Source organism: Rissa tridactyla, chromosome 2 (assembly GCF_028500815.1).
Source record: "Rissa tridactyla isolate bRisTri1 chromosome 2, bRisTri1.patW.cur.20221130, whole genome shotgun sequence".
Taxonomy (NCBI): domain Eukaryota; kingdom Metazoa; phylum Chordata; class Aves; order Charadriiformes; family Laridae; genus Rissa; species Rissa tridactyla.
Genome location: NC_071467.1, coordinates 96,756,343 through 96,777,383, shown reverse-complemented (window position 1 = coordinate 96,777,383; position 21,041 = coordinate 96,756,343). Strand labels below are relative to the sequence as shown.

Here is a 21,041-nt window from a genome sequence, read left to right as displayed (position 1 = left end):
CTTCTCCTGATTTAGCTTGAGTGCTTTGGAAGTTTCGGCAGAGGCTGTGAAATAAGATACCTCACAGGAGAGATGTGACGAGGTGAGCAGTGTCAACTGAGGTTTATAAAGCAACATTAGGCTCCTTCTGTAACATCAGAGAAGTAGGCATCCGGCAGCGGCAAAGCACGTGGCAGTACTTTGCATCCATGTCTGTGCCAGGCAACACTTCTGCCACTGGTACTTTCAGTTCTGCTGCTCAAGTCTTCCCTCATTTCTGGGAGGGACAGTGGGCAGACAGAAGAGCAGGAGCTGAAGTTACGTCTCTGTCTCCCTGATCTCTGTTCTGTTACTCCAAAATGATTTCTAAAACGGTAGGCAACAAAAAGAAAAAAAGACACATTAGGTTGGCCTGCTTTGTACTGCTCCAACCCCATGTGGGGCAACCTTTTTGTGATCTGCTTGTTCAACAGACTGGTTGGTTGCTTAGAGAGCAAAACCCCAGAAGCTGATGCATCATATCTTTCAGTCAGACTAACGGGACTTATCGGGGTGGGAAGGATTTGCCTCCCCAATTTTCCTCCTAATTTTTCCAATTAATTGGAAAAACATCTTGAGGAGAAATATTTTCCGTGCAGTTGATGCTCCATCTGCAGTAAGCTGGGTCTGCAGATGTATACCCCGGTCCCCTTGGGAGTAGGCTGAGAACTCTTCTCCTTTGCCGGCAGCTCCTTAACGGGGACCAGAACTGCCCCCTTCCTCACTCCCCCACTTTGGCTCCAGTTTCCCCTGGTTCCCATCGCACAAGATGATGCAAGTGACAAGGACACCGCATGTTTTTCAGAGTCCTGCCCCCACCTTTTAGGTAAGAAGCACTGCCACTTCCTCCCCAGAAAGCTCCACATATGCTATTAGAAGAAACCAGCAACCACTAAAAACTAGTCAGTGCCTTCTACGCTAGAAGCAACAACTCATGGGCAAACTATTCATCTATTAACATTTTTCATTAAAACAATCACTCCCAACTGAGACTTACGAAAGACCCTGCCAGGCCAAAATGTCAGCCCAGTTACGGTATTTATTATTACAACTGTCAGGCCAGAAGGGTGTGCTGCAGTGGATCCTTCAGGCGTGCTCAGACAGGAGCTCCTGCCTATGGGCCAGCCACTTCACGAACAGGACTGGCAAATGTCAGATGTCAAGTTCTTGTTTCAGGTCCTGCCCTCTTCCCCCTTTGACCACCACGGATCATTTTAACCACTTAGCAACTGGCAAAGATCACATCAGGCAGGGTTAGCATCAGTGTTACCCTGCTTTTAGAGGTGATAAAGGTCTTTGTCTCAGCTTTCCCTATTTTTAAACTACTATAGCATGGCTTCAAGGGCTCGTGACTGTCAATCAGCGGGGGGAGACAAGCTGGAGGATGAGGTGTACTTTCCTCAAGTTGGTGGCTGCTCCCCATAGCCACGTGCTTCGGGAGAGGTGGCTGAGGGCATCCGTAAGCTGCAGGTCTGTGTTCAAGAGTCACGGGCTGGTCCTGGTGCAAAGGCAGGCTTGCACTTCGGTTTCATAATGGAGTTCATGGAAGTCAGTGGAAATTGAACTGCGGCCAAGGTGGAGAGCCATGTAGAACAGATGTCTTTACAGAGGATAAAACAAACAAAAAGAAATACTCAGAGCCCAAGTTGGAACTCTTGGCCCACGCTAAATCTGTAAAAAGCCCCAAAGTGCTCTAGAGGGAGGCTGTCCGACACACTTAAATTCCACATGTATAAAGTAAAACACATTTGCATTGCTAATTTAATAAAGGACTTCTTGACCGAAAGTCAAATACTAGCACAAGTCTTCTGCATGGAAAAGCTCTGATAAGCACGCTCTTTAACTCTCTCTGTGAACGTTCAGTAATGCTCCTTTTAAAAAGTACGTATGCTTCTCCCAGTGTCTGATGCTAATTATCTTATCAGATAACAGGCAGCCCTGTGCTGAGTAGGTATGTAATATATTAGCCTTGGGGAGAGGAAAAAAAAAGCCTTATCTTTCAAGTAGATTTGAAACTGCATATGATCTTTCTGAATCTGTGGAAACTTTCCTCTGCAGCGCAGAGCTTATATAAGGAAGAGAAAGAAGAAAAAAAAAAAAGAAAAAACACCAGCCCAAACCCATACAGTTTTCAGGCTGCAATTCTGCAGGCTGTTCCTTTCTGTTGAGTTTTCTCCTCTATCAGTATTTTGGAATGACACACAGGTTAAACCGTTCATCTGGCATGGAAAGCAGCTTTGGTAATTGCAAGTTTACATTACACTATAAAGGACCAGATTATAGTAAACAGATGAACTGTGTAAATAAAATATTACCGCTTAACTCTCCTTTGTGACTTGTATTCTGATACCACTACTACTGCTTTTACTACAACTACTACTACTACTGCTGCTGCGCTTCAGCTGACAGCTCAGCCTGAAACCCTTTATTCATCGTTATTACTACTTCAGCTGTTTTGAGAGCAAAAAGGCATGGAGGACTTATTGGCCAGAGGCTCTCCAACCTAGCGGGCCTGCCTGGCAAATCAATATGCCGCACTCAAGAGCACAAAGATGGATTGTGAAGCCGGGGCTGGCGACGGAACGCGCCCGCGCTGCATCTGGAAGGGGCAGGGAGACAGCCAGCTCCGCTCCGCCAGAAGCCTCCCAAGACCGCGCATGTTTGCACACCAGCCCCGTGGCATCCTTCCAAGACAATTTGTGAACCTTGGTTCACACCGTTTTTCAAAGTAGGTCACAGGCGGTAATCTCCCGGCCGAGGAGAGAGAGACGCTGTCGGCAGCAGCCGCTGCAAGGAGGGCGATAGCTGCAGCCAATAAGCGAGCGCTGGGGCCAGACGAGAAGCCCGAGAGAGCGATGAAAATGCGCGGTCTGGGGCCAGCTGCAGCAAGGTGCTCGCTTGGCTCGAGCAGCCGGCAGGCGAAGCTCTAACAGCCCCAGCCTCTGACCATTTATAGCTGCAAAAGGACCGGCTGTTCTCCTGGAAGCAGCCACCAGCACGGCTTAAATATTAATCTGAACAAAAATACAGTCGGAGGAGAAATCTAACCTTTACTTAGCTCGGGGCTCCTGACAGCAGGAGTCACAGCTAATTCTGAATTACGGGATTTAAATTTACTACGAGCTTTGGATTATCGCTTCCCAACGTAATTCCCTCACCTGCCCCTGTCTCTGACAGGCAAAACACAGGCTTGAAGGTAGATGTGTTTTTGACAGAGAGGATTCCTAAAGCACTTAAAGTTTCCTGCATTTTCCTGTATCCCTTGCTTGAGCTGTTTTAGGTGTACGGAATTAGAAATGGGCACATTTAAAGGTGTATTTTCAAAAGATAGCGTCCGGGAAAATAAACACAGAAAGGAGCGAGCGTACTTGTTTCCACGCTATAACAAGATAAAGACCATCAGAGAATCAGCAGTTTAAAGCAACAGCACAAAACTTCACAGGCACGGGAGCTGTCAGGAATGCGTTGCCTTTAAACACAGCCTGCACATCGTCAGAGATGACTTGATGCTAGAGAGCTGAAGGATTGCCTGAAGAGTGCTACTGCATTATGCAATTAAAAAAAAAAAAGGGGGTGGTGGTGTTAATTTTTAAACAGGCTCAATTTAACCTTGCTTCTGGTCAACAGTTATATGAATCTGTATAAAAATACGCTCTCTGAAGAAGTCCACTCTAATATAACAGGTGTGCATCATTTTTAGCACTGAAATACGCACAGAAACAGCAGAGCTGGGAAAGCATTGGTTTTTTTGAATCTGGCAAGGAAAAAGACTGACTTTCCTTATAAATACTTATAAATACTTGTAAATACTTAAAGGGTGGGTGTCAGGAGGATGGGGCCAGGCTCTCTTCAGTGGTGCTCAGTGACAGGACAAGGGGTAACGGGCACAAACTTGAGCATAGGAAGTTCCACCTAAACATGAGGAGGAACTTCTTTACTTTGAGGGTGGCAGAGCACTGGAACAGGCTGCCCAGGGAGGTGGTGGAGTCTCCGTCTCTGGAGACATTCAAAACCCGCCTGGACACGTTCCTGTGCAACCTGCTCTAGGTGACCCTGCTCTGGCAGGGGGTTGGACTAGGTGATCTCCAGAGGTCCCTTCCAAGCCTATGATTCTATGATCCTCTATTTGAAAAGCTGTGCTTTTTCCTTCTTTTCTTTCTTTCCCTGTGATGTGTCAGGCTGGCAATCTTATACAGAAAGGAGCAAGTGATTTCTGAAGTTATCACGCTGTATGCAAAGAGAGAGGGGGAGACGGCATGTTGTAGACTAGCAACAAGGCTTATCTCTTGTCCAAGAAAGAGCGCACGGAATGACTTTCTGCTTCCTTGGGAGTGACCTACCTGATCAATAGCTTGTCCAGGGAACTGTAAGACATGCAGAAACATGCAACAATGTGCTACTTTTATCAGTTAAAAGGGTGCTGTAATGACTTTCTATGCAAATATACAGAAAAATCCATACATCCAGAAAGGGTTATCCCTCGGTACATAATCAAGGGAACAATTTATTCCCTAACTTGGGATGCGATACCTTCCTGCCCAAATCATATTGCTTGCCCCGTTATCACTAAGCTTTGAAAGAAAAATAACCAACAAAAATCCCTTCTGCTGTTGCTTCCCAAATGAAAATCCCTTTAAGAAAAATTATAACAAAGAAAACGCCCAGACACTTCACTATTTTTTCCAGAATGACAAAGAAATCTATCTGTGGTTACAAACAGGCTCAGTATTGTACAGTTTCAGGTCATGTGAGTTTTATTACTTTTCAGGCTAACTTTTGCTTTTTCCCAGCCAGCTGCTGGCAGTTATCATTTTAGGATTGAGAGCAAACTACGTTGAAACACATTTGTTCAGAAACCTTTTTAAAATGATGCAGGAAAAAAACCCAAACTTTTGTGTTTTTCATTTCAGCTTGGATGTAACCTCTTTTTTTTTTTTTTCCCCTCCAGTCTTTGAGAGGAATGAGTCTGAAATGCTAAACAGGTCACAGAGTAATTACGCATCCACCTGAAAATTAAACACACATTCAAAGGCTTAACTAATAGCATATGCTAATTCATAACAGGTATATGTCACTCATTTTTTTCATGGTTGATCATTAGGGTGTAAGCAAAACCGGATCCCGTCAAACCCAGAGGAGAAAATCTGTAATCGTTCTGCAGGTTAAAAGGAGAGGGGCAACAGCAAGGTGACGCTGTGTTGATGAAGCTGATCTGATACTGCAGGGCAGCCACAGCAAATCTTGTGTGTCTGACATCCTGCTGTCAAGGCTGGGGGGTCTCTGGGGTTACTCAGAGAAAGATCAGTCCTGAGGTCTGGCCGAGCTCCTGTGCTTGGGCAGGTCCGGAGTGTCACTCCTCACCTGGGCCAACCCGAGATCAAACTTGGATGGCTACTTTCAATGTTGTAAACCGGTGTCTCGATTGAAAAGACAAAGATTTTGCGAATCCTTTTATGTTCAGTCCAGAGACAAATTTATTTTCTGGGATGCGCACATCTTCTTGCTCTGGTGTTACTGAGTATTTTTTGTTAACCTACTATATTTTCCCTGACCTTTCACAGGACAGGTTTGGCAGCAGCATTTCAGAGGCACAAAGGGAATTGAATCTACATTTCCTTCACAGAGTGGAGGTGCTTGGGTCAGTAATATCTCTCTGACAGATTTCCTTGGTGGTAAAAAATATTTTTCTTTAAGCGGAAGAGGGGAATGCACCGTGCTGGCAGAGATCAAAGGCCCAGTGAAGTAGTGCAAAGGACCTCAGCATGGCCTTTACAGAGGTGCATGGCGGCACAGAAGAACTGTGAATGAACACAGCTGGTTTGTACACGACCTGCCCACCTCCAGCAGAGCACCTGCTGTAAGAGAGTTTGGGATTTTTGGAACAAGAACTGCAGTACTCTAATAAACTGATGCTGGTTGAAGGGGATCTTTGGCCAATGCCAAGATTAAAGATGGGTTAAAGGTGTCTTTGGTCAACATTTGCTTCCTTATCCCGAGCTCCCTGAGATACGCACTGGTATGGACTGAGTGCTAAGCTATTATTTATTGCCTTTTGGATCTGCTGCTGCAGGGAGTTTGAAGAGTAGCATGACCTGGCTCTTCCCAACTACCTTTGCACTTAGCGAAAGCTCTGGCTTCTGGCTTAGCGTGCCAGGTACCCGCTGCGTCAGGTACGGAAACAGGAACCCCACACATCACCTCCCAGACAACTTTTAAACTGTGCTTTTCTCCTGTTTAAAAAGTCAATTTTTTTTGATGCTATGGTTTCTGGAATACTCTAGTTGGGCTTGGAGGACTTCAGATCCTTCCTTCTGCCTGTGATCACCAGACAGATAGGATTAGGGTGGAGAAAAAAAATGGGATTGTTACTATTGCGTCTTCAAGTAGCATGCACATACTTGCATACGAGAAAAGGTTTTCCATATCATCTCTAATCCACTGATGGTACTGCAGAAGTCTCGGGTGCTACTGGTTGTTTTTTGCGGCTTCACAGTTGTTGCTGGCCAGAAAGAACATCCTCTAATAGGCCAAATGATCGAAATACATGAAAGGGAATATACTGCGTGCACAGTAAAATTGCAGGCTGCATTTTTGTTCCATTTGCCTCTTTCTCCTCCCTTCTCTCCCCTCAACTCTGCTCTTGGGAGCACTGAAATAAGTCTGACATGGGAACTGTAGGAAAGTCAATGGATTTATACTGATGTAACTGAAAGCAGAAGGTAGGTAAGAGGCTCAAAGATCTGTACTTGTGTATTACCCCTGACATTTCTGACCAAACTGCTTAGCTGACCACCATTGGATTAGCAGTCTTAGTTTAGTGTTTCACACCTCCTACACTCAGAATGTCAAATCATGTAAGCTCACTCAAGAGCTGAAAGAGACGGCTCCTCCATCCCATTCATTCATGACAGGTAGCACAATAGCTGGCTCAGCCTGAAGTACTCCATGCCCCAGGGCCATGAGTGTACCTGGGCTTTTTACACCATGATTCTCATCACCTTAGCTTAGCACTACCCAGGTAAATGTAACCCTTCAGTTTGAAGCACTTGAGGTTTTCCTGTGTTGGCATCAAACAAAATAACATGCTAATCCTTCTGGTATTAGTCAAACGGGGTTTAAAAATCCACTCAGACGCTTTGCAGTTGCAAGAGTTCCCTGGCAAGTGTGGACACTGGTCTCAGTCATGAATTCCCACAGGAACTAAGCTTTTGTTAATAAAAAAAAAAAAAAAAAGCCTTACAGCAGCAAACCCCACCTTTCCAATCTCAACCTGAGTGCAAACTGGTGCAACATGGGTTTCCTGAATTTGCAGAGAAACTGCTCCAGAGCTTGTGCTGCTCCTCCATCCCAGCGCTGCCAGCCAGCACCCACTGACGGAGGTTACCAAGATCTCAACCTATTCTCCAGCAGGACCCCGTGCCATGCAGAGAAACCAAACATCCCCCCTAATTTCACGCTGAAGCTTGCAAAAGCTAGAATTGGGGGCAGGAACGGGCACTGGAATGATTCACAAGAGCTAAAGATCCTGAAGGAAGGAGGCTGATGGAAATGATGAGTAACAGAAATAGCTTGCTTGCTTCCTCTTCCAGAGAAGCAAGGAGTCTGAAGGATGCTGAAATGAGAACACACTTCTTTTTTCCCCCATGGCTATCAGGAAGTTGACAGGAAAAAAAAGACCTGCTCTAGTTCAACAGCTAGAAATGGGAGCTTCACACTGAACAAACACTTACTAGCTATAAAATGAACTGAGGAACTGCATCTCCAGGCAGGCTCCTGCAGCAACTTCCTTGCAGAAATCCCCCAAATCCCAAGTGCTGGTAGGAGCAAGGGACTGAGCTTCTTGGGAAGACACAAATAGCAACTTGTGATAGAGATTCTCTCATTCTCCTCTAGTGTGTGTACCCACATCAGTCTTGTTGGTATAAGTACATTTCTTGAGAACATTTTACTGATCTAGAATTGTACCAATTCCCTTTTATTTTCTTCTGTGAAATGGTGAACATCAGCCTGGTGTTTATTTTTAATTCTACCATGTTATGGTTTTCTGATGAGAGAAAATATTATAAAAAAATAAGAAAATGTTTGTTGGGATGCATTTTTTTTTTTTGGTCACATCCTGAATACCACATATTTTAATAATTCAGGATACTATCTTAGCCACCTGCTTAAGTCAACAGGAAAGACACAGCCTTGCTAGTATCTCAGTGGTCAGTGAGACTCACACAATCACTAAAACTGAGATTTTCCTCAATGTAAATAACGTAATTTTTATAATTATTTTTTTTGGCACTTCATTTGATTTGGTTTAAGCCACATAATGCAGAGTTCTGTCCCATCTGTCCCACTTAATTATAATAATTGCAGAACCTAAATTTGCTTCTAAACACCATTAATTAAAATTATACTACAGGCTGGGTGGCTATGGGGAGGAACTCCTCTGTTTCTGATTCCTAAAAACTCCCAGCCAAACCAAAACAAGGTCTGGAAGATTTTTCAGTGTCAGTGCTGAAGACTTAATAACCACAGAATGTGCTCTGTGGTCTTTAATAATTTCATATCATCAGCAACATTGTTTGCTGGCAAACAATTTGCTAAAACATCTTAACTTGAATTTTTCTCTGTGCCAAGGTACTGGAGGTTTGCTCCACGTAGGAAAACGTGTATCACAGGGTACACAAGCCCTGTATGCTGTATGTAATTAGAAATTTTTGACCGAAGTGTTACCAGTATCTGAATTAATCTGTAGGTAATATTATTTTAGATAGGTTACATTTGCTTGATTCAGATGCTCTTTCAGGTTGCAGGTAGGGGGGAGAAAAGCCATCTAGTGGACAAAAATGTAATTAGATACCAGAAAATATTTTCAGGCACGAAGCCTTTACTGGAGAACTCTTTTTTTATTTCGTTATTCATCTGCAATACTGCTTATCTAGGAATACTCCAGAAGTCTCCGGAAAATCATGGTTTAACGGAGGGCAACAGCATAGACCTCTAAGCCCAGGTTTTTGGCAGATCTTTTGATTAGCGATTGTCATGAAATGTACAAGCTGCTTCGTCCCTCCTATCCCTCACAGAGGATTTATCAGCATATTTCTTACAACGCTGCGAGGGTCATCAGTCGACCAAATATCTTATCACTAGATTCAATGCTATGTGCCAAACAGACTGGCATTGCCACAGGGTTTAAATAGCTGAGCTAATATTTAAACTTTTGTCCCCTCTGATCCCTGAAAAATAATGAGAAGAGACTTTATGACTTTGTAAACAGATGAGCCAAATGCCACTCAGAACGGCCTTTTACTAAAATTATCTTTGAGGTTCTCTGGGACGCGAGCTCAGGGAGGTCAGGGGAGCACGAGGCAGACCAGCTGAGGAAGCCCCCTCACAAACCCGCCCGTGCAACTCATTCAGCATCTAACGTAAAAAGTGGGGAGAAGGGAACAAAAACCTCTCCTCCCGGTGTTATTTACAACACTCGCTGGCCTCTGCTGAAATGCTGCCTACTAAGGTTGCAGTGGCCTGGGCAATGAGTTAAGTAACTGAATATATCCCGAGCACACAGGCCCAGCTCTGCACTGCTCTCCTCTTCTTTCACTTAGGCCAGGGAACACGGTTGAATAAACACAACAGAATACTTTTTTTATGCAACATTTTCGGAGAGCCAGCCCCCAAATTCATCCTCTTCTACCACAAAGTTCAGAACATTCAGCTAGGCACTTTCAGCTGATCTTGAAGAGCAGATAATGATCGGTCGTGTCCAGGCAGGCCAAAGTATTGAAGCCAAAGTATAATTTCTGTGGGATTACAACAACACAAACCACCATCATCAGAGACTATACTGTGATGATGCAAGCAAACATCTGTAACTCCTGCTGCTCCAGGCAAAATACTGATGTGGAATTAGCGACCTGCCGCTTAGAGAACGCTCTGATGCTGAAACAACAGGTTTTATTCCCTTTTCTGTACCCCTTTTGTTTGAGATAATAGGTAACCCCAGGTATTTTGTACTCCCATTAAAAAAAAATCTCCCAATTAATCTTTCGAAATAGTTTCAGGAGCATCCCATGCAATGATTTCCACCCAAGTCACCTTTGCAGGGGCATGCATTTACCCGGAGGTCTCAATGGCCTCCCTTTCGCATTAACCCTGCATTATACATGTTTAGACATATCACATAAGCAGCAGGCATCTCCTTACATTACTCCTCTGTTTGCCCCAGCACGAGGACTATTTAATGCATCACTTTTGACAGAGCCACCGTTCGCTGTGCTCAGACGACCCCTGTGTTGCTGGGTTATGAGACAAGGGAACAGAAGCTCCCGAGCTACCTTGCATAGAGCTTCTCTGCAGCCTCTTATTCATCCCCCTCCTAATGAATCACAGCCGTTTCTCTCTCTGTTCATAATAACCAAATAAGGATTTCAGGGTTTGGCCCATTCACTACATTCTGTGTTTTAATACAGACAAGAATGGAATACAAAATACTGCCAAAAGTTTAGCAGCAGGGGCAACCTTTTTGCTATTTTCATGTCTACAGTTCCCGATTCAACAATGCCGACTTGCTGTTCTGCACGACCGCAAGGCAAAGAATTCATAAACAATAATACTAATAACTGTCCAACAAGACTTCATCCCAGCCGTAAGTGTAGGACTGGCATAGAGCAGAAAAATGCTGCTTTGCTCCTTTACAAAGCTTGCAATATAAACTTTGCACTGTCAGTTTAAAACTTTGGCATCTGTGTCTGCAAACGGGGAGGAACCCATTCTCAGATACTTGTGAAATATAAACTTCAGCTGTTGCCAAGCTCAGAGATAGATTTGCTCCTTTTTATTTTTAAAAGTTTCCTGAATATGTGAAGAAACCCACAAAGCCATTTTAGAGTCATGTAGCTATGAAAAATGTACACGCTTCTGCTTTTTTAAAGAAGCATTCTCAATCATTGTAATTATTCCCTGAGAATGCTTTTTAAAAAACAGAACCGCGGCTATTTTTCACAGCTACAAACCCCTAAAACAGCTCTAGAGGTTTCTGTGAAACTTAGCAAAAAAATTGCCTTTCAGCTAAGAACAGTAAAAAATAGATCAAAAACCAATTAGCTGGCCCACATGGCAGAAGACAGGTGTGCTTTGGATGTGGTATTTATACAGAATCAGGATAAGCATTTTTTCACTTTTACACGGATTCCTGAAGACCATAAATATCACAAGCCTCTTCTTTCCAATGCCCATCGCATCCATTTGAAATACCGGCCACTCAAAGAATAACCTCAGGATGCAGCCTGAAACATTTCATCTTGCCTCCTACCAAGTTATAAAACTGAATTAACATTAAAAGCAGCAGACTGATGGGTGAATTATGGTAATAACGAGCCTTCAACGGCAAAAACAAGTAAACTCCTTCAGAAAGTACAGCCAGAGAGAAGGCTGGGAACACTGAAACCAATTACAACCGCTTTAGTGTTACACCTGTTTAAATGAATGCCAAATTCAGCACAGAATTATTTACATTATGTTATTAACAAAGGGACAGATGAGTAATGGGAAAATAGAAATGGTTTATGCAAAACAGGCTCTACTGAAACCAGCTAAAAACTTCAGGTATTTGTGGTGGAAAGCAAAAGCCTGCGGTCAGACCTGCTGCTCCGGCTGCCGCCGAGTCAGGCAAAGAGGCTCCTGCTTCCCGAGCCCCCCTCGAGCTGCTGGTCACTGTCCCCAAGCTGCCTGACTTACGCCAGAGTAAATACTCATGCAATTGTCCCTTGTGCAATTCAGTCAGAATGATCTTCCCTCTCTTCGATACTTGTAATAAGAGGCTATTTTTTTTAAAACTGTATTGCTCAAGCAGAAACAGATTTAGGGATCGTACAAGAAACTGTGCCAGGAGATACGAAGAGGGATCTTTGCAGGCATGTGGCGGGTGACAGGCAAATGGGGAGAGGCTGAGAGCACCAACTTCTTCCCCAGGCCACAGTCTTACTAAAAAAGGAGAGATCAGGATACTCCTTCTGGGGCTCACAACCCCTTCTTTCCTCCCTTCCTTCCAATTTCTGAGCATTTAAGTACCTACATACAAGATGGTTCCCCACCGTGTAAGATACTTCATGTATTAAAACACGCAACAGGCAAGAAAAGAATGTATTTCTAAACAGACCAAATGCAAGGCTGGGAGCTGGAAGCGACTGAAGGAGCCTGCCAAAGCTGCCCGGTGGCAGGGATACCCGCAGAGCCCACGTCCCAGCTCCCTCTCCACTGCATTTCTGCTTGAATATCCTGCCATCCACTCACCTTTATGATCGTCCAATTCCTGACAGTTTGGGCAGGTGCTCGTTGATGGAAATGGATAGATCATCACCTGCAGAAATAAGTTTTCAAAACCAAGCCCTACTCTTCACTAATCTCGTCCTCTCATTGAAAAATGCCAGGCCATCTCAGGCAGATGGCTTTGGTTAGGCTTCCCTGACACTGGTTTTAAGCTAAAATCCCTTTTCTCTTGATTCAGCCTTTTGTGATCCATCTACTTTAACTAGTTCAGAAATGGTTTCTCAAGCCACTGGAAAAATCAAGCTGTCTCCTTTACTCCCAGCAAGCACATGCAATGGTTTTGCCCTTGTGATAGCTATTGTCCATTCTTGTCACAGCCAGGATACATATAATTCACTTTGATCATTTGTTTAACTCAGCAATATGACAGAAAAAGACATCTCTCTATTTTACAGCAAAAAAACCCCAACCCTTACAAAAGGACTTATTCTGTCAAGTTTCACTGGATCTGCAAAATGAAGCGGCTCTCCTCCATTCCCATACCTAACACAAGCAGTACACAGATAAGAAAAGAGAGGTCTTAAGATGAACTGGACAGACTGCTGCACCCCAGCAAAGCTCTGGGGAAATTAAAAACGGAAATAAGCATTGTATAACAAGTAGCACAGCACAAAAACGTTATGTTCAATGCACATCTCGGAGGACTTTGCCAGATCCTCGCTGTCTCTTAAAGAAACAACCATTCCAAGAGTGGTTGAACACCGCAGAGTGACCATGGGCTCCAACAGAAGTCTGTGAGTCTGTTCCCAAGAAGCTCCCAACTGTGCTTCAAAACCCAAGATGACTGCCATTTAAGGTTCTCCAGGGCTGAAAAGAGCTAACACATAAGATTTTCCTCTCACAACCAAGAACACCAGGACCCAGAAAGAGTTCCAGCTGATTTTCCAAGCAGTGAGTGACTGGCTTTCTCAAATACAGCTGCTTTCTTCATTAGAAGACTAAAAATAGTTCTGCTCCTAGCAGGCTGACTTCCTTTTAAGCATTCTGCCATATCCATGTGTGTATTTCATTCAGGGTTTCTGCATGTCTACGCCACTCTGATTCTATTTCAGCCTTTAAGTACATTCAAGAAATTTTTCATTTCCCTCTCCCATATTCACTCCAGATGTCCTGAACTGTCCAAAACTGTTTCATGTTAGGAGAATTTGTAGGGATAGTCTGGCATTCACACTGCTCCCATCTGCTTCAGTATTTTCAGGAAAGATCAACTTTCTTCCCCAACTGTTAGTGAATATGGACAATGAGTTTACGGTTTTAAAACATCTGTGATTAACGGTGGATGTTTTGCTTGTACCTTGTGCTATAAGAATAATTAAATACTGCCATATCAAGCTTTCACTTCTTCCTCTTGAAGAGATACTGGAGTAAGAAACCTGAAGAATTGAAGGATATCCTATGTCTCAGAGAACATACTGCAACAGCAGTAAACGCTTCTTCATAATGCTGTGCCAGCATCAAGAATCTCGTTTTGAAAAGACATACTGAATGTGAGGTGGGGGACGATGGGAGCACACGTTGCAGTTCTAGCTCATGTGGTGGGTGTGAAAATCAAAGTGCAAGAGGGGATGTAGGAAGGGAGGAACCAGGGAGGAACCAGGAGAGGGATATACCCCTTGAACCCCCTTAACGTGAAGTTGGCATATGCTTGGATCCATGTAGCTGCAGAGCATTCTAGATGTCACAGTCTATATCTAAAGAAAAGTCTGTGGCTTATTCAGTCCTGAGTGAAAATGCCCAGTGTTGGACAGTGTATGAAAAAATCGACTGATGCACTCACCAGAGGTAGGCAGCATCAGAGAAACACATTTGCTTCTACCCCAGGAAGGCTTCAAACTAGAGACATCACACCCAGCCTCTGCCAAGTATTCCCTCTGATATCGATGGAAAAGTTTTTCAGGCTTTGGTAACCATTCCTGCCTCCACCCAAGTTCATGGATATCCCATTGACATAAAAGGATGCAGCCCTTCAGACAATAGACAAAAAGTCAGCTCACTGAGAAGATGAGCAAAAAGGCCACTTGGGATCAGCTCCATGGCATATGAGAAACCAAAGTTCAGCAGAGATGAATTCCCCCACTTCAGCAAGCGCAAGGCAACTTCAACCCATCCCAGCGCTCTTTCTCTTGAACCCTGCAGCAGGACCCTCTGCATCACTTGAGAGCTCCAAACAGCATACTTTGTAATGATGGGAACACCAGCTGAAACAAATAAATAGTTTAACTCCTAAAATTCTAAATTTTCCAAAGTTTTGGTCATAAATATGATGTGCTTCACTGAATCTGTCCAGGACGAAGCAGGTAAGCAACAGGCATCCTAGTACTCAGGATATTTCTGGACGAAAAGTATGCGCATAAGCATTATGAAACTTTGGTAGCATTTCTGCCCATCCTTAATCTTCCTGCAAGTGTAGGTGAGTTATCTAATAAATTTTTAAAAGTACAACCTTTGTAGTAGGGATGAGCCGGTTGCAAATTTTTTATGCCAGGGAAGATAATTAAAAGAGGACTCCAGGCCTTTTTTTTTTTTAATCTTGAGTTTCAGTGATGTGAATTGCTAAATATGTCTGAGAATGCAAAGGTATCCACAAACCCTTCTAATCCTATTTACTTGTAGAAGAGTTGAGGTTGCTCGTAACCTTACAGTCTCAGGTCAAAAGCTGTTCTGAAGATGGTATCGCTTTGGACATTTTGAAGAGGAGTGGGAGAAGGGAAATATACTGATACTCAGGTAGCATTATTTAAAATAAAATATGATAAATGGCATCTACCTCCTCCCTCAAATGTACACTAGATAGGTCTCTACAGGGTAAATAGTCGTGGCCGTTTTCTGTGATGCTAAAAAATGTAGGTTTCAGCTCTTATTTCTTCTTAAAAAGGAAATAATAACTCTCAAGAAGGCCAATGCAAGTAGAAAACAAATTAATCTGGCCATGTTTTGCTCTGAACTGTGCTGCTGCACTCCTATGGTAACCCCAACCAAGAAAAAAATTTGGCTTACTGTATCTTTTCCCTCTAAATGTCTCATTCTGACCATACAACTATTCTATTTTCTGGTTAAACATTACATGGAGTGTGTTAATTTCTGCTTCAGCTAATTTAGCTATACTAAATGCAAATGCTTCCTGTACTTATGAATACAATCTGTTCATAGTGAATAGTTTTGAAGATCTGGATGAGTTAAAACAGCAACAGTATCCATGTGGGAACAATCTTCCTTGGACAACTCTTATGCATTGATTCATAAATTCTTTCCATAGGAAATGTCTGTGGAAAATCTCCAACACATCCAGAAATGCACAATTCAGTTACTTGAGTTATTAGTAGTTCTTAATACGTACTGCTTCTCCCTTTATTTCTTAATTTATATAAGCATTGGCCCTTGGGTTCACATGAGACCCCTTTATGCTTATTTTCCATTATTATAGAATGTCTGTTTTTAATAACTGCAGTAACATCCGTCATTAGTACTACCACACGAACCTATTGAAAAGCAACTTCCAGCTCTGAAATATCTAATTTGTGCATCTAATGGGTGTGCTAAGGCACCTCTTCACCTGCTGTTACTGTTCTGCATGTCTGACTTACTCTGTGGAATAAAGACCCGGTTGTTTGATTATGAAACAAGCGTACCATTATCTAACTTAGAGTACAGAATTTTGGGAAATCTTGAAAAAAAACTCAGCCATGTGAGACATGAGGGTGACGGTGGTGGGAGCATAATGGTAAACCTGCAAGTGAACTTCTGAGACCCATGGCATTCGCGATCCAGAAAAAGTGGAGCAGAAGAACAAAGTGGGTAAGTATGGCTACTCGGATGTCAGAATGTGCCCAGTTTGTCACGGACATTGGAGGCTGAAGGGTTTTTTTCCACTCCAACAATACATTTTGGAAGTGCGAACCCTGTGCTCAGTTGCCCAGAGCAGAGGGTTTAAGCATACCTGGGTGGTTTTCTGCTCATCTCTGGCAATTTATCATGAACTGCCAGAGGAGTTTGGCTCTTTACACTAGATGTTGCAGACTCCTCAGGTAGCTCCTGTTCATCCAGCCATTGGTACAGCAGTGCCAGGTGTTGCCTTGACACGAGGAGGAGTTCTCCTTCAGCTGAGCCTAGTTCTACCAACCCTGCTTGTGATGTGGTCCCACCAAAGGAGCCCACGTCTTTCTTGAATTAAAACTTGCATAAACTTTATAAGAACTTTAGGCAACTGACAGCAAATTGCAGCTAGCCGAGAAGAAGAAACTAGCACTTATGGTCCATGTGGGTCCAGCAATAAAGTTTTTAAGTCATGATGGCACCTTATTAAAATCTTTTGTCAGTCAAAGACAAAAACAAAAGCTTAAGACCTTTTCACAAAGCATTTGTCCTCTGATGTTTGTATTTGACAGACTCCAGTTTATTCAGTATTTCTCTCTTTTTCTATTTTCTGCCTTCCTCAAATGGTGGCTCTTCCTCATGATTCCACTGTTCAACGCTCGGGCAGGTTCAGGGCTACAAGTTAATGCCCAGTGGATATTGCAGACCTCATCTCCGAGCAGCATTTCTCTCATGTTTTGTACAATTCTTGACTGGCTGCTTCTCTCCAGGTTAGACCAATAATTCCAAATACCATCAGATTTCTCACCTCCCAGTCCAAAACAAGACTGTAGCTCATTCTCCCTCTTAGCAGGAATGCTGCGGCAGCAGAATTCTTTGGGTAAGCATTCTGTGGGTTTCTTTTAAAAACCAAATTAGTCATATGCAGAGTATGTCTAGAGTGGAAAAAAGCCAAAGATAGAAGGCCCTTTTCAGATCTAGCTATGCCAGTTGAAGAAAATGATCTTTCCAGCTGCCTCTAACCCTTGCCAGAGGTTACAGCAAGCTGACCTGCTCATGAGGGAGTGTGCTTCAGGCAAAATGAGTGAAGTTGACTTAAGGTGCTTCAATATTTAGTCTGTGTTCACTCAGTTTATCCTGACTTGAATGGGTTTACGAGACTTCAGCAGGTTTATGAGTGCCCCCATGATGCTGAGCCACAGGTCAGAGGGGACAGTAATCTCTAGTGTGGGTAATAAGTCTCCAGCTAGGAGAGGGATATTAGTAGTAACCTTTTCAGATGGCAGAGCAATATGCAAGACAGAACATGTTTCCACAGTTCTGGACTAACATAAATATTCTCTGTCATCAGTATAGCACCTTTCCCTCATCAGATTGCCCTAGCAGTATAAGCAACTTTATACAGTATCATCACATTTGCAGGCCCTGGTCCTCATGAGGGACTTCAACCACCCCAATATCTGCTGGAGGGACAACACTGCAGGACAGTAAGTAATCCAGGAGGTTCCGGGAGAGCATGAATGACAACTTCCTCCCCTAAGTGATAGAAGAGCCAATGAAGAGAAATGCTCTGCTGGACCTCATACTCACCAACAAAGAGGGACTCATTGGGGATGTGAAGATCAAAGTCAGACTTGGCTGAAGAGCCCATGAGATGGTGGATCTTCAAGATGGCGTCTTCAAAGATCTGCTCAGAGAAGTCCCATGGGATAAGGTCCTAGAGGGAAGGGGGGCCCAAGAAAGCTGGATAATATTCAAGGATCATTTCCTCCAAGCTCAAGAGTGGCCCACCCCAACGATTTCCAAAAATGCCAGAAGGCCTGTATGGATGAACAAATAGGTCCTAGCCCAACTCAAACACAAAAAAGGAAGCATACAGAGGGTGGAGGCAAGAATGGGTAACCTGGGAGGAATACGGAGACATTTTCCGAACATCTGGGGGACAAAGCTAGGAAAGACAAAGCCCAAATGCAACTGAAACTAGTGAGGGATGTCAAAGGCAACAAGAAGGGTTTCTATAAGTACATAGGTGACAAAAGGAGGGCTAGGGAAAATGTGGGCCTATTTTTTACAAGACTGGGGACCTGGTGATACAGGACGTGGGAAAGGCTGAAGTACTGAATGCTGCCTTTGTCTCAGAACAAGACCGGCCTTCAGGAATCCCAGGTCCAAGAGACCAGGGGGAAAGGCTGGAACAACAAAGATGTACCCTTGCTGGAAGAGGATCAGGTCAGGGAATGCTTAAGCAAACTGGACATATAAAACTGGTCCACGGGCTACGACAGGATGCACATATGAGTGCTGAGGGAGCTGGCAGATGTCATTGCAAGACCATGCTCAATAATTATCTTTGTCCAATCACGATGACTGGGAGAAGTGCCCAAAGACGGGGGGAAAGCAAATGTCACTCCTGTCTTCAAGAAGGTCAAGAAGGAGCACCGAAAGAACTACAGGCTGGTCAGCCTCACTTTGAGCCTGAGAAGGTGATGGAGCAGCTAATCCTGGAGACCATTTCCAGGCACATTCAGGACAAGCAAATCATCAGGAGTAGTCAGCATGGCTTCACCAAGGGGAATACGTAGAAGGCTGAACTTTAATTTCTTCCAGATTATAAATAAATTAAAAAAATTAAAATCCTTTTATAAGAAATGGTCTCTGTGCTTAGTTCACAGGACATTTCTCTTAAACTCTCAGTATATCCTAAGTAATTTAGCACAATACTAGTAGCTTTGATTTCAGGGGTGAAGGAGACTGTTAAGAAATGTCAAAGATTACCTTCCATTAGACTTGCCAGTTTGTAAACATGAAAGAAAACACACATGGCATTTGACTATGCCCTGATACTTGCTGATCACTCTAAGCAAAAAGCAGGTATGACAAGCGTTCTCATTTAAGTTGTAGTCATTACCTCATGCTTCATCCCTTCTGTTGATAGCAACCTTGTCACGCAGCCAAACAAACAACAACCAGCATAAACAAAATCGATCATTCTCGTTCTTATAGTACAGAAATGTACATAATAAAATCCATCAATTCCCACAGAGATACACTTTAAAACAGTTAAGTTGCAGCTATGAAAAAGAGATATAAAACAAAAACAGGCTAACAGCATCTAAAGCTATTCTGTTGAGATGTCTGCGGCTGTAAATGGGTTAGTTTGGCTTTTTGAGTTATAGTTTACAGACACATCTATACAAGATTATCGTTATGAGTTACTGTTGTGTATGTTTAATGGATTTTCCTGCTCTCTGGTACTGCACGTTTCTAGTCTGGAGTTTTGCTTCTTGCCAGATCTAATCAGCTAATGCTATGTTTTACGATATTTACTTGTTAGCTACTAAATTTTGAATTCTCAGACCAAGGAACGAAGGAGTGTGTGATACACATTTGATTTGATTATGTGAAAACTGTCTCTATTGTCATTTATTTGAGCTATAGGTATATTTGCCTTGTGAAAGTCAAGAGGCTTATGCTTTTCCTGCATCTCAGAGAAATATTTTAATATCCCTATTTAGATGCAATTTAAAGTATTTGAATGTGTTGCCTTAACTTTACATATTATTGCCTTCTTGGTAGCCCTTACACAGCTTCTATTAGCCTACAACTAGTCTAGGGCCCTATCTTACAATCCTGTTTCATGCAAATAACCATTATCAACTGCTAATACATGTGAACTCTTCCTCACCCAGTGACTACCTTAATTGACAATGACATTATGAAAAAATCTGAAATAACACCTTTGAATAGTGTCTGCTTTTATTATTTTTTTTTAATTGTCTGCCACTCTTATTGAATACACGGCTATTGCCTAATAGGATCTATAAGCAGTTTGGTGGAAAACACCTTTCATTTTCATCACATTGGACTTTCAGTGACCGCAGGAATTGGAATTAGTAAGGTATCTTTGCTATGGCTCTGCTTAGTCACCCCTGAGAGGCAGCTCTTGAAACACCATCACCAACCTGAACTACGATTTGGGACAGTACAGTGATGAACTTAATATCAGACTTAGAAATGATCTCCAGGGTAAGTTCCCTGTACAGAGTTCACAAGATCAGGCTTAAATTGAGAAAGATAATTTGTATTGCACCATAAATTTAAATAAATAATACCTATGTCATCAAAATAGCAGACCACTTACACCACCTCTGTATAAGAACAGCAGTACCAGAGAAAACTGAGAAAATCTGATTTGGAGAGGTATAAACAGAGCTTTTGTGTGGTGCAAAGGACTGCTGGAAAAATTAGTGTGAAGGTAAAGGATGGAATTTCCGACGGGAGTCAGGCGACTTTTAGCACAGACTGCAGATAAGCAGCGCAGTGATAGTTTGATGTGGTTTTACTGGCAGTAACCAAAGACAGGCAAATACTAGCGCTGTGAAAATTTTATCCATCTTAGTAACTCGGTTCCTCTTTGTACTGCTTATCTCTCAAAAGCACGTATTAAAGTACCGCAAAATGCAACACATGACACTGATCAGCTTCAAACATCTGTTGTGTAGCACATGGAAATGCACTCCACGGAATTTCTAAGGAAAGCTGCCTTGTAAACACGCAGGAAAGCTTTACTGATTCTCTTCTGTAGGGAGCTAAATTCAACTAAAAATCACAATTTTTAAAAATCAGGAAAAATATATATGGAAAGAAGGAAGCAGCAGAAGCTTCCCCCCACCTCGCGCCTTCCTAAGCACAGGAGTATTTACATTCAACAGCAAACAGCTGCCTTTCCCATTGCCCCATCAATCACCCTACAGGGCCCGATAAGGGTATTTCAGTGACCGCTTCGCGAGCAGGGACGGAGCCCGGGAGCGATTCCCATCTCTCGGGTCCCCGCTGCCCACGCCAGCAGAGGCTGTCGGCGCGTCAAGACGAAGCGTGGTCGTGCACCA

At 43.2% G+C, this 21,041-nt stretch overlaps 1 protein-coding gene across 12 annotated transcripts in view; it reads right to left on the bottom strand.

Annotated features, from left to right (window-relative positions):
• ATXN1 (ataxin 1) overlaps nt 1–21,041 on the bottom strand; it is a 372,412-nt gene that overhangs the window by 245,459 nt on the left and 105,912 nt on the right. For 9 of the 12 annotated variants that reach the window (XR_008465091.1, XM_054193108.1, XM_054193098.1 and 6 more), the window contains one exon: nt 61–1,618. The exons of 2 other annotated variants lie outside the window; for them this stretch is intronic. The gene's annotated coding sequence lies outside the window, so the exon portion shown is untranslated. The remainder of the gene's footprint in view (nt 1–60; nt 1,619–21,041) is intronic. One more of the 12 variants, XM_054193099.1, reaches the window with a different exon arrangement.